The 13,624-nt window shown below is 42.5% G+C and overlaps 1 protein-coding gene and 1 long non-coding RNA gene across 2 annotated transcripts in view; one reads left to right on the top strand and one right to left on the bottom strand.

Moving 5' to 3' along the window:
- Positions 1–13,624, top strand: part of Rpl12-ps2 (ribosomal protein L12, pseudogene 2) — an 852,478-nt gene that overhangs the window by 216,393 nt on the left and 622,461 nt on the right. The window lies entirely within an intron of this gene.
- Positions 7,264–13,624, bottom strand: part of LOC120100827 (uncharacterized) — a 57,859-nt gene continuing 51,498 nt past the window's right edge. The window contains exons 2-3 of the long non-coding RNA XR_005500974.2: positions 9,346–9,420; positions 7,264–8,029 (exon numbers count right to left, since the gene is read on the bottom strand). This is a non-coding gene — a long non-coding RNA (uncharacterized LOC120100827). The remainder of the gene's footprint in view (positions 8,030–9,345; positions 9,421–13,624) is intronic.

Raw genomic sequence — 13,624 nt, 5'->3', positions numbered from 1 at the left:
TGTGCTACATGGAGAGTCCCAGGCATCTAGGGATGCACACTGTGACTCTGTCTCTGAAAACAACAGAGAAGCAAATCAAAACCTGAATGGAGGGATTTTGTTGTTGTTGTTGTTGTTGTTGTTTTGTACTGTGATGTATTGTTTTCATTCCTTTAAGGAGACTCAGGACAGTGTGGGGGAGGCACATAACTGTAGTCCCAGCTCTCAAGAGAGAGAGCGTTCAAGTGAGTCCAAAAAAGATGATTCTAAAAATGAAACAGGAAAGAGAAATCCACGTAAAATAAAAATAATGGGAGAAAAAACAAACAAACAAACAAATAATAATAATAATAATAATAAAGGGAGAAACAGAATTAGAGATTGGCTGCCTTCAAACGTCTCATTGATAGTAAAGCAGACTAGAAATAAAGAAAAAGGAAGGAGTATCTCACACAAACCTAAAGCAAAAGTGAGCAGAAGAGTTACACTTAGATAAAACAGATGTGTCCAGAGTTATAAATAGACAATGAAAGGTCACCATAAAATGATAAGGGGGTCAACTTGAGAAGAGGAAATTCCAGATCACACAATTATATAAAGCAGTTATTTTTAGTAAATGGAGATACACTTAATAAAATAACATTTAGAGACTTCAATATTCATTTTTATCAACAGGTAACTCATTCACACAGTCCCAAACACATCACCAAAGTAACATTTAGATTAAACTGTGTTATATACCAAATGGATGTAACAGGTGTTTGCAGTGGACCCCACCCGTCAGCAGCAAAATACAAATTTGTTTTATCAGCACATGGAAGATTCTTTAAGATAAACTGTGATAGGACACAAGAAAATATCTCAAAGAATTTTTAAATGAAATTATATTGTGTGTCTTCTCCGACCATGGTGAAGTAAAGCTAGAATAAGACAGATGAGCTTTATTAAAGAAACTGGGTTAGCAGTGTGGTCCAGAAGATCACTCAGTCGAGGAAAAATTTAAGGGAAATTCAGATTTGTCTTTAAACAAATGGAAATGGAAACACAAGATGTCAAAGCCACTGCACACAAGCTAAGGACAAAAACGAAGGCCAAGAGAGAAATGGATCGGAATGCACACCTACATTTAACAAGATTTTAATTTAACAATCAACTGGTGCAACACACACACTGGAAAAGTGGAACAAGGCAAATCCAGAATTAGGCACAAGGAAAGCAAAAACATGTCTGAGAGGAAAAGTGGGCTAAAAACAAGGTAACACTACAGATTAACAAAAGGAAGAGCTGGGATTTTAAACAGATAAAGAAAATCAACAAGTACCTTGTTGGTTTAGACAAGATAGGAAGAGGAGGAGACCGGGACAGAGGAAACCCAGCCACAGTGTAGACCAATGAGAGAGATTATAGCACATTACCCAGAAACTCAATGGATCACGTGGGATCATTTTGAAAATCTGTGCAATAACAAACTGGAAACTCTGGAGAATTGGGTAGACCTGGGCACATGTAACCCACGGAAACTGAGCTATAAAGTCACCCAGAGAGGTCTCAGGAAGGAAAGGCAATTAAATAGCTTCACTGCTGAGTTCTGTCAAAAATTAAAGATGAACTAAGAATGACTTCTCAAATAAGTCCAAAAATATAAAATGAATGGAAAAGAAACAGTCTTTATACACTCAATCTATATGGCCAACTTCTTCCTATTCCTTAAAAAAAGATTAACTTATCCTTATTTATGTGTGTGTATGTGTTGCTGGCATGAGTTTATTAGGTTCCCTGGAACTGAGATTACAGGTGCCTAATGTGGGTGCTAGGAACTGGGTCCTTTGGAAGAGCAGCAAGTGCTCTTAATCCAGTCCTGAAACCCATTTCCTCACATTAAACCAGACAAAGAGACAGCAACAAGAGAGAAACTAAATCAACATCACTCATGAATAAAGATGCAAAAATTTTTCAAGAATTCAAAGCAAATCCAGTACCGCTTCAAAAAGATCATATAATATGACCCAGTGAGATTTGTCCCAGGGATGCAAACATGTTTCAGCATACACAATACAGCAAGTGTAACACATTGCACATCAGTAGAATAAAGGAGGAAGCTGCTATTACCATCTCAATAGATGCCAGGACGAATTTGATTAAATTCATTATAATTCAGGATGAGCAGAAAAATCTTCAACCAGTTAGGTCCAGCAGGATTAGACCTTCACACAATAAAGGTAGGAAACTTCCCAAGCAGGCAGCATGATACTGAACGTGAAAAGCTGAAGCTGTTCCCTTGAATATCTAGAATGAGAGCAAGATGTCCGTTTCCATTACCTTTATAAAAGAGGCTGGCTATAGCAGTACATGTTCTACAAAGAGGAAACTATCTCTAGTGCCTCTGAGGGAAGCTTCATGGTTAGCCAGGTGCTGACATGTTCCAGAAGATGGCACACTGGTAGAGGACTCTAAGTCCACAAGAATAACCCTTAGAAGCTTCAACTTACTTTAATAGTTAGATTGGGTGTTGTTGTTGTTTGTTTGTTTGTTGCTAGCTATGGGGTCTTTAATTTCCAGCAAGAATTGTAGCCCAATAATAAGATGATTATAATGATACAAAAACATAAAGAAGTAGGCTAGACTTTAAAAAGAAAAGGGCAGACAGTACCTCAGACCTTAAAGGACTCCTTGTTGAACTCTGAGCGTAGGCTACTACATGCCGGTTAGGATGATCGTGGCCACCTGAGTGTGGTGCAAAGGTCAGTTCCTCTGTAAACATACTAACCTTGTGGAGCTGTACCTGACTTTATGATTCAGTTTGCATTGTCTTCCTTCCGCTGTTGCAACCTCACGCTGTCTTCTTTTTAATCTGTTCCACCATTGGATTCCTCCTAAGCATTCTGTTTGTTTGGATGGTGGGTGTTTTGCTTTGATTTGTTTGTATCTCCCCCACACCCTGAGTTACATTTTTGTAACTCAGCAGCCCAAGTGATCACCCCCAGGAGAACAAGCTGCGGAGAATGACTCTCTTGGGACAAGCCTGGCCATGGATTTCCTTGTTCTTTCCTTTCTGGCTCAGGAGGTAGCATAATCACGATTTCTTAAAATTTGTATTTTGACCGTGTAAAATGTGTATGTTCTAGAATACGCCACAATTTCAAACTAAACTTCTTCTGAGGATGCAGCGATGTAGCAATTCCTAACACAAAGAACCCCACCCCCCTGTTTAACTGATAGGTAGAGCAGAGGAAGAGGGTCTTCTGGCCACTGGGGTGTGGCTATGCCCCTCATGTCCACAATAGAAGGTCTTCATCCCGTAATTCCCATACAAGAGCCCTGGGACCACAGCCGCCAGGGAAGTAGGGACTGGAAGAAGATGCATCAAAATTAATGTGTAAAAGAAGCCAGTTGGCAGAGACAGGAAACTGTCTCATCTGCTATTATATATACATATGTATACGTGTACGTATACATGTATATGTATATGCATTGCAGGCAGGAGTGGGCTCTGTAATAAACAAATGCAGAAGAAGGGGCTGCTATACAATCAACCCATAAAGGATCAGAAGTCGCTAGCCCGCTTCCACCCCAGGGAGTGTTTCTTTTCTTTCTTAATAAGAGGTCTCTAGTTCTACTTTTAAGAAATGAATTTAAATTAAAAAAATAAAGCTAGAAAGTGAGCTGAGCATCAGTGCTCTTCCCTCACACCCCTACCCCCCAAGTTCTGACTGTGGCTGTAACATGGCCTACTACCCCAGGCTTCTGCAGCTATGACTTCCCTGCTATGATGTGTAAGTGGCCCTGATTCCCACTACAGAAGCAAAATCTAGGGATTGAATCCTTAAACTGCATTTTATTCGGAGAGCCAGCAATGTGGGAGGACAATGGGCCAGCTTCCTGAAGACCTGTTTTTTTTTTTATCTCCCCCTCAACTAGCAGGTTACACAGAAAGGAAGAAACAAGACCATCAGTCAGTCCCAAGTCCAGTCTTTCCCCTTTGGTCAGGTGGCCATCTTGTCACTGGTGTTGGTGTTTTTCTCCGTATTGGTTCCTCTGCAGAGCTGGGGGAGGGTTTGCAAACATCAAGGCCTCTTGAGCCAATCCTTTTGAAGAGATCCAGACTAGAGGTTAACTCAGTGCAAACAAAGCATCAACAGTGTCTGCATAGATTCCTTCCCACACAAGAAAGTGCAAATGAGTTCTTTTTTTTTTTTTTTTTGGTTCTTTTTTTCGGAGCTGGGGACCGAACCCAGGGCCTTGCGCCTCCTAGGTAAGCGCTCTACCACTGAGCTAAATCCCCAGCCCCATGAGTTCTTATAATACAGAACGTGCATACGCTTACCCTGCTCTGTCATATAGACTGTACCCTGGAGCTGTGAGTCGAAACAAACCCTTCCTTAAGTTGCCTTTGTCAGGCATTTTGTTTCAGCAACACAAGCAGTAACTAAATTCTACTTCCGGAGCCAGAACCCAGGACTATAGCGCTGGCAAGAGAAATCAGAGAAGGTTACTAGTAGCTGATGAGAAAAGTGGGACCAGGGTTCCAAACACTGCTGTAAGAAGACCATTAGGGAGTGTGAGTTTGTGTAATGTGTTGCCATCTTAACGGTTTCGTTTTAGATAATCTCCCAAGCTTGTACCCCTTCTTCTCTCATATGTTTTCACTTGTGTCGAATGGCCACCCCTCCCAGTCAGCAATGTTTAATACATGAGAAGATTCATTGGTTTCATGACATTATAACTAGGATGTCTGGTGAGGTGGACATAGAAGCTAGACTAAGGTGGAGGAACATGAAAGCAGTCCATCTTGTACTACAGAGTGACAGCACATTTTAAAACACGGAAACAAGCACATTGGGTGAAATTGTTCGGATTCAAGGACAAAGCACAAGCAGCCAAACAGATTCCTTCACGTCTGTGGAAACGAATAATAAAAATAAGAAAGCTGGAGATGCGCCGGGCGCGGTGGCGCACGCCTATAGTCCCAGCTACTCGGGAGGCTGAGACAGGAGGATCGCTTGAGTCCAGGAGTTCTGGGCTGTAGTGCGCTATGCCGATCGGGTGTCCGCACTAAGTTCGGCATCAATATGGTGACCTCCCAGGAGCAGGGGACCACCAGGTTGCCTAAGGAGGGGTGAACCGGCCCAGGTCAGAAAGCTGGAGATGCGACTTCTCTCCCAGCCACTGGGGAGCAGTGGATAGGTAAGTTATGGCCTTTAATCCATAGAGGAATATTGGTTTATTTTCTTGTTCCTTTGAAAAGACCTCCTGTCTTTAGGAGGCTATGACATAGGCATGCAGAACCCTGACCAGCGACACTGTAAGCAAAAGAGCAGAGAAGGCACAGCTCTCTGACGTCAGCTAGAGCCTCAGGTGCTTCAGCCACGAAACAGGGCTGATGAAGAGCTAGTCTTCCCTGGTGGTTGGGAAGAGAATGCTTCAGAAATTGCTCCATATAGGTAGAAGGATCAGTAAGCACCCTCAAGGGGTAAGGCATGCTTACCCCTTCTCAATACACACTCCCCAAAATCATCTTCAAAGGCACGAGTAGGTAAGCACTACATTTGCGAGAAGTGTTCCGGAGCAGAAGTCATGAGGTCAAAACAGGAAGCATGTAGATCACACAGCCTTTGATCAAATTAGTTATCTGGGATAAATTTGTTTTCATCAGCTGTGCTATATTTTCGGCATCCCAGATAGTCTTACGGAGATATTATGCTACACTTCGTGCTCCTTGTTATCGATTTAAAAACAGAAGTTTAATTAATTATCTTCTTGGTTAACCTGTTTAAATCACTAAGTTAGCAAAACATGAGAGAATAATGGGAGGGGCTGAAGTTTCCTCCTGTATTCGTCACACGTGGCCTGTGGAAGGAATGTTTGGGGATGTATTTTTATCGGTGTCTACTAAAGGTGGCTGTCAGCACCAGTTGTGGCTGGCCTCTGGATAAATGGGACATGTTCATAGCTATGTCCCCTTTCCCATAACACAGACCTCAGGCAATCAGCCCTTTCTCCCTCCCAGTGCCTGCAGTTGGCTGAGAAGCCGGCCCCTCCCAGAACTTTGGTGAATGGAGCAGATCTGGATGAAACCTGTTTGTTGTGCTTTGTCTAAGCCCTGGCCTTTATTAGAAACCTTAACTCCTAACCACACTGAGAGCAGATGTTAAGTACCTCCCTAACATCCACTCAGAAAGTTAAACTAGCTGTTTAGAGGGTTTGAATTTATTCTTTCATTTTCATAACATTTGCTGGCTGCACTTGAACTGAAAGAAAGAAGAGTTGATAGCAGTCAAACTAAAATGCCTGATTGTAATTCCAGACACCCACTTCTTTTCCTTTGGCTACACAGGGTATTGGGCCTTTCTGATGCCATTAACTTTAAGCAAGTGTGCAGACGTGGGGCCACCTAACACTGAGGCAGGACAGTGTTTACACAGACATAGAGTCTTCCTTAGCGTATTTGGTTAGGAGTGTACAGTGAGCTGGAGGCTGAGCCTCCAGAATGTGTACAGAGACAGCGGCAGAGGTAAACCCCACTTTGCCCCCTTTTATATTTTTTGTTTGTTACCAAACATAGTATCATTCAGTAGCATTCACAGGCTTCAAATTTGAATTGTACTGCCTCAGCTTTCCCAAACTGAGATTACACAAAGCTTCTAACCTCATCTAGAGGTTTTTTTCTCCCTCCCTCCCTCTTTTCCTCTTTCCTCCCTCCCTCCCTCACTCTTTTCCTCTTTCTTCTCTCTCTCTCCCTCCCTCCTTCCCTCTTTCCCTCCTTCCCTCCTTCCCTCCTTTCTTTCCTTCCTCCTCTTTCTTCCTTCCTCTGTCTTACTATGTAATCTTGACTGGCCTAGAGTTCACTATTGTGGACAAGGGTGGCCCCAAACTCACAGGGATCTCTCTGCTTCTGCCTCCCGAGTGCCAGGATTAAGGGCATGCACTACCAGCTCCAGTTTAGAACCTAGGCTTCTAATTGTAGTTAGAGTCAGCTGTGATTGGAGAGCTCAGGGCAGGGAGTAACAGGTATAGACTGAAGGATGCTGGGAGAACACAGTGGCCAGCACCAGTGTTGGTAAGTTAATAGGCACTTCAGTTGGTCTGTCCCAGGTTTGAGACCTAAAAATCCCACTCCCCGTCCCATCCTGATCCACTTCCTTTCTATTTCTCATTAGAAAATAAACTGGCTTCTTTGGAACAATAATAACATACCATATAATATAATATAATGTAACATAATATAAAAGACAAAACAAAAATTGTACATCAAAATTGGGCAAATAGAATACAAAGAGCCCAAGAGAAAGCACAAAAAACAGAGACCCACTTTATTTGCAGACAACTACAAATACTAAACTGGAAGCCACAAATATATACATTATCTTAATTAGAGTTTCCATTGCTGTGAACAGACACCATGACCAAGGCAAGTCTTATAAAGGCAAACATTCAGTTACTTCTGGCTTACAGTTTCAGATTAGTCCATTATCATCATGGCAGGAAACATGGCAGCATACAGGCAAATGTGGTGCTGGAGAGGGAGCTAGGAGCCAGGAAAGCAGCCACACTTACTCCAACATGGCCACACCTCTAATTTGTTTGTTTGTTTACATCCCAAAGGCTACTCCTCCTCCTGGTCCCCCTCTCACAGAGTCCTTTCCCTTCACCCCCTCCCCTTCCTGTTCTCCTCTCAGAAGGTGGGATCTCCTTGGCATGCCCCTCCCCCATGACCCTGGAGAGTCAAGCCTCTGCAGGATTAGGTGTATCCTCTCCCACTGAGGCTAGACAAGGCAGCCCTGTTGGGGAATGGATTCCACAGTTAGGCTTTAGGAAGAGCTCTCAGTCCAATTTCCAGAGACCCACAGGAACACTGAAACGCAGAAGGTCTGGTTCTCAGCCCATGCATGTTCTTTAGTTGGTGGCTAAAGTCTCTGGGAGTTCTCAGTGGTCCAGGTTAGTTGATTCTGCTGGTCTTTCAGTGGAGTTTCCATTCCCTTCAGGGCTTTGCATCTGTTTCAGTCAGCTTCTGGGGATAACCTCTCAGAGGACAGTTATGCTAGGCTCCTATCTGCAAGCATAACAGAGTGTTATTAATAATGTCAGGTATTGGTACTTGCCCATGGGTTGGATCTCAAGTTGGGCCAGTTTAGGAACGGCCACGTCTCTTAACAGTGCCATTACCTATGAGCCTACAGGGGCCATTTTTATTCAACCCACCACAGATTTGCACCCTATTTTTAAATTGGCTCATTTGTTTTCTTGATATCTAGTTTTTTTGAGTTCTTTATATAGTTTAGATTTTAGCCTTCTATTGGCTGCATAGTTGGTTAAAAAACAAAACAAAACAAAACAAAACAAAACAAACTTTCCCCATTCTGCAGGCTGCTGCTTTGTCCAAATGACAGTGTCTTTTGCCTTACAGAATCTTCTCAGTTTCATGAGGTCCCTTTGTTAGTTAAGGGACATAATCTGCAGTAATGATGAAGGCAGATATTTTGAGATCTCTGAAACGACTGTAATATGTTACCTTTCTGTGATCTGTTGGTGCTAAGTCATAGACACTGACAATACCCTATGCTTATGCCACATCCAAAATAGGAATTAGCTAAGCCAGGCTTGATTGTGTTGGCCTTTGACCCTAGGCAGGAGGCTTGGCCTCCTGGAACAAATCAGTAAGACCTCGTCTCAAAATAAAGTAAAAGAGACTGAGGACCAATGTCATCCATGGTGAACTTACTTCCCACTCATGGGGCTTTAGGTACAAATCCAGTACTGAACTGTTCCAGTACTGAAAGTCTGCTAAATGTCACACAGTAGTTAGTGAAAATGATGACGGACCCCCTTTGTCCCACCCATCCAGCTGTGGGACCTCTAAAGTATGTCCAATGGCAAAGCTCAGACGTAGGCATTAGGACGTGAGACTGTCTCAGTTTATGAGCGCTATGACAGAAACAGATTGACACATTTGTGTCTTTCCAAAATGTCAGAACTTATTGAATAATCATATATTCACAAACTACTTTATTGGCTGTAATTTAGCAAGGACTCCTGCTTTTGTTCAATAGCTGAGCATTGGCAGCCACAGAGGGTTTTGTTTGTTTTTTTTTTTATTCTGAGATTAATAGCTAATAACTTATTTCTTCTCATATGGCAGTATATTCACAAAATACATTACACTTGAACATTGCATTTCATATAGTTTTTATGTGAGAGAGAGAGAGAGAGAGAGAGAGAGAGAGAGAGGAGAGAGAGAGCGCCACAGAATAGCAACAAAAAGATTGAACAGGAAGTGAGAGAGATGTTCTAAGGGTTGCGAGCACTTGCAGTTCCTGCAGGGAACTTGAGTTCAGTTTCTAGCACCCATGTCAGGTATCTCACACCTACCCACGGCTCCAGCTCCAGGGCATCAGATACTCTCTTCTAGTCTCCATGGGCACTCGCACACAGGTAGCGTATACCCTACACAGATACGCACAAATAAACGAAAATGAAAAAAGTTATTCTTTTTAAAAGGAGGGCTGAGGAGGCATTAAAGTTCACAAAGGTCTGTGGAAGAAGAGGTTCAGAGCTGATGCCGAGAGGGTCCCTGCAAGTGGTTAGAAAACACATTAGTAAGCTCAGCTGGAAAGCTGCCAGAGGCATTGAGAGCTGAGTTGTGGGTCCCCTTAAAGGGGTAGGACAATGTGACCGAGTTTGTGGATAGGTGAATTGACCATGGATTAATAGATAGTAATTCAAGTGGTATGTGCCTAGCAGTAGAGACCAGGCTAATCTGAAGTCCCCAGAACGGTCAGGAGTTCTCTGGGATGGTCAGATGGAAAGTGGGTGGAGCCTTCGCCATCTCAGGGTTAGCTGTCCTTCAAGGAATCCTGAAGAGGGTGGGTATTATTATACCCTTTGTTAGTCTAGTGTGTTCAATGAGTTTTGGTTTTTTGTTTTGTTTTGTTTTTTAATGTATGAGTACACTGTTGCTGTCTTCAGACACACCACAAAAGGGCATCAGATTTCATTACAGATGGTTGTGAGCCACCATGTGGTTGCTGGGAATTGAACTCAGGACCTCTGGAAGAATAGTTAGTGCTCTTAACTGATGATCCATCTCTCCAGCCCTAGTTTGATGAGTTTTTGGCCCTGGTTTTTTAAGCATGGTTTTGATACACTCAAATGTCCATGTTTTCCATATACTTGCCTAAGGGTTCAGGTGGTTAGTATGTTTTTACGTGAGGAGTAAATTATTATCAGTCTGTGCTTCCCAGTTGATGCTGGGCATGTGTTTGTGTTGCTCCAGCTTTTAGCTCTAAGCCTGGGCTCAACAAGCTAGGCTTGACAATGTATCCCCAAGACATCAAGAGACAAGCATGAAAAACAGGGGCAAACCTTATTTAATGCAGCCATAGGAGTCTTAACAGCACCCCCTGGTCTGTCTTAGGGATCTGACCTGAAGTTTAACTTCAGAGGGCAAGAAGTATACACAAGCAGACAGTCCTGTTCATGGCGAAGTCTCAGCCATCACTGACCCATCTTTGTCTCAGCCTTCTGATTACTGGTATTGCAGGCATGAGTCTTCACACCTGGAGATCTAGGTTTTCTACTTAATATTTCTCAGACTTGCTGCTGTGTTTACATCTGGAGCTCTTTCTATTTTGAAGGATTACATACTATACACACACACACACACACACACACACACACACACACACACACACACTTACTTAATATACATAGATGCCTCATATTCAACCATTTCTCTGTAGGTGGATATTTATGTTGTTTGAAGGTTGATGCTTCTGTTTATATCATTGCTATTAGAAACAGAACTCTGATAATATTGTGTGTGTGTGTGTGTATTTTATTTATTTATTTTCTGTATATGAGTACACTATAGCTCTCTTCAGACACACCAGATCCCATTATAGATGGCTGTGAGTCACCGTGTGGTTGCTGGAAATTGAACTCAGGACCTCTGGAAAAGCAGTAGCTCTTAACTGCTGAGCCATCTCTCCAGCCCCAATACTGTATATGTTTAAACTATTAAAACCATCCCTTGATTTACTTCCTTTTTCCATCTGAAGGAATGTGAGTTAAAGAGAAGAGAATAGAAACGTTAGTGGCTGCCATCTCTTCTCTTCATGCCACCACCTCCTTCCTGCTCCCTGTCCTCCTGTCCAATCCTCCCCCGCCCAGGGTCTCCCTCTGTTACAATGCTTTTCCCCATCTCACCTCTCTGTTGGGGCCCTCACTTTTTAGCTCTCTAAGTTCATCCCATCACGATGGTAGGTCAAGGACTCCTCTTCCACAGTTCTATGGAACCTTCTGTATCTTATATTGTGTTGGTTATCTTTCTCTACACCTGCCATTCAGGAAAGAGAAAGGATTCATCCTGTATCCCAGGTACCTGTCATCATGGTCTAACCTGCAACAAGTCTAGTGACAGACGCAGAAGCCTGAGTTGTATTCCTCCAGGTACCTAGGTGTTCACATAGTTTACATTTGATCTTATTACCTGTAAGTCTGTGTTGAAGCCAATAACATTAGATTATGAACCACCTGGAAAGCATCAGGATATAGGATGACTGTATAGACTAAAAGCATCTCAGGAAGGTTAAAACAACACATGACAACAACATGACAACATCAATGGCCAGTCCCTCCTTTTTGTCACACTTGTAGGAACTGCTCTAGTCCTGCTCAGGTTGTTCTCTGTGGGGTTTTTTGTTTGTTTGTTTGTTGGTGTTTTTACCTGAGCCCTGACTGAGTTCTCACAGTCAGGTGACTGTGCTACAACTAGATATGGTAACTTCTTCCTCATATCCTACTACTCCAACACACACTGACCACCATGGAGGCAAAGTTTCCAAACTCCATTGCTGGAGTCTCAGCAACTTCTCCATACTATGTCTGAGTGGGGATAACAGTTATCTGTAGGATAGAGATCTCTTCTGACTGCAATGCCTCCTCCACCTGACTTGGAAATTTCCCATCCAAAATATTAGTTGCATTCTTTGCTTCTTTCTAGGACAAAGACCCTTATGAGATGTGCAAACACCTTAAATGATTCAGAAAATCATTTCTCTAAAGTAAATTAACACCTCATAGGGGCCTGGGAGAAGCTCCCTCAATTTGAATGTGCCTCTGTGTGTGTGTGTGTGTGTGTGTGTGTGTGTGTGTGTGTGTGTGTGTGTAGATTTCTCACTTTTCAGAACGAATATGATTGCCAAAAGGGAAGAAAGAGAAGTTCAAGTTTGTTCTTTACTTACAGGTAGCTCTGCCTTTACACTTCTGTTAAGAATATGCCTGATCACTCTAGCCACAAGCTAGAGTGTACTCATCATTGCTCACATCCTGGTCTGACCACTCCTGCAACTGTCAACTCCACTGACCCAGATTCTTCTTGGCAGCTTCAGGGAGATGAGTCTACATTGATAAGCAGATTAGGTCTTTAAAGTGAAGGCTGCCGGAGAGATGTGTCAGCAGGAGGTAGGGAAATGTGCTTTGGATCAGGTATGCATTGGGCCAAGTGCTCCTCTGTGGGCTCCCTTGCTCCTTCCTGCTCCCTTCACAGTAGACTGGCCCATTGTCCAGCTACCGAGCCTTCATACCCTACCCCAGTTCCCTCTGATCTTGTGAAAACTCCACCTTTCTAATTGCATGATCCCTGCATGAGAAACTGGGGATCAACATAGTACCACTGCCACCAGGCAAGAGCGTCATTTAGAGCAATTCCTTAAGCCGTAGTGTGTGATCCTTATGGGGTTGCACAATTGATTGTAGGGGTCATGAAACATTACCAACGTTTTCTCCGAATGTCCATGACCAAAAAGAAATCGAACATCAAAATGTAACGAAGCAAAGGTGTCTGTGCAGCACCTGTCCATGTAGTTTGTATGACTTCACTTAAGCTTCCGTTCATTGGGAACACGCAATATTCACATTGTACTGTCACAGTAGCAGTGTCAACTGGAATATCTTAACCAGGATTCAAGGCTATTGTGTGCTCTAAATTATGGTCTTTTTATTACAAATACAAAGTCGTCTGCTCTTATGGAAACAAAGACTTTTAATATTTTCTACTGTCCGTTTTCAGTATTTAAATATTAACTTTGTATATCTTTGTATTGCATTCTATTGGAATGTTTAATCTTTAAAATTGTGGTTTGTTTTTATCCTTGAAAACTGGTTTATGGTCTGTTTCTTGGGTCCCAGGGGTAGTCCTCTACCCATGTACATATGGGTAAGGCTAATTGGACTCAGTGTATCATTAGCAAAAAGGGAAAAGAAAAATTCATAAAGTTTGTGGGGAGTTGTGGAGGTGGGGTCTAGGAACAGTTGGAGGGCAGTTGTAAGGGGGCTGTGAAAGAGTTGGAGGGGAATAGAGGGGATTGTGGGGAGTGTATATGATCTGCATACTTTGTGTAAATATGTGAAATTACAAAATAATAAACATTGAACAAAAATATTTACAACAGGCAAGTAAAACAAAGCCAGGCAACAAAGCAAAGAAAAAAAAGTGTTGTCTGGATCGCTGACTTGGATTTTATCTACAAGATGGTTAAATGAACTTTGGCTTGGGATTAGAACAGAATTTCTAACAATTTATGAAGTGAAAATGGCGTGAAACATACTTCTCTAGTTTTGTGCTACGTATTTATGTGATGTGGCATTC

The sequence above is a fragment of the Rattus norvegicus genome, chromosome 2 (genome assembly GCF_036323735.1).
Source record: "Rattus norvegicus strain BN/NHsdMcwi chromosome 2, GRCr8, whole genome shotgun sequence".
Taxonomy (NCBI): domain Eukaryota; kingdom Metazoa; phylum Chordata; class Mammalia; order Rodentia; family Muridae; genus Rattus; species Rattus norvegicus.
The sequence above is the reverse complement of the archived record's forward strand: the minus strand, read 5'-3'. Positions and strand labels throughout refer to the sequence as shown.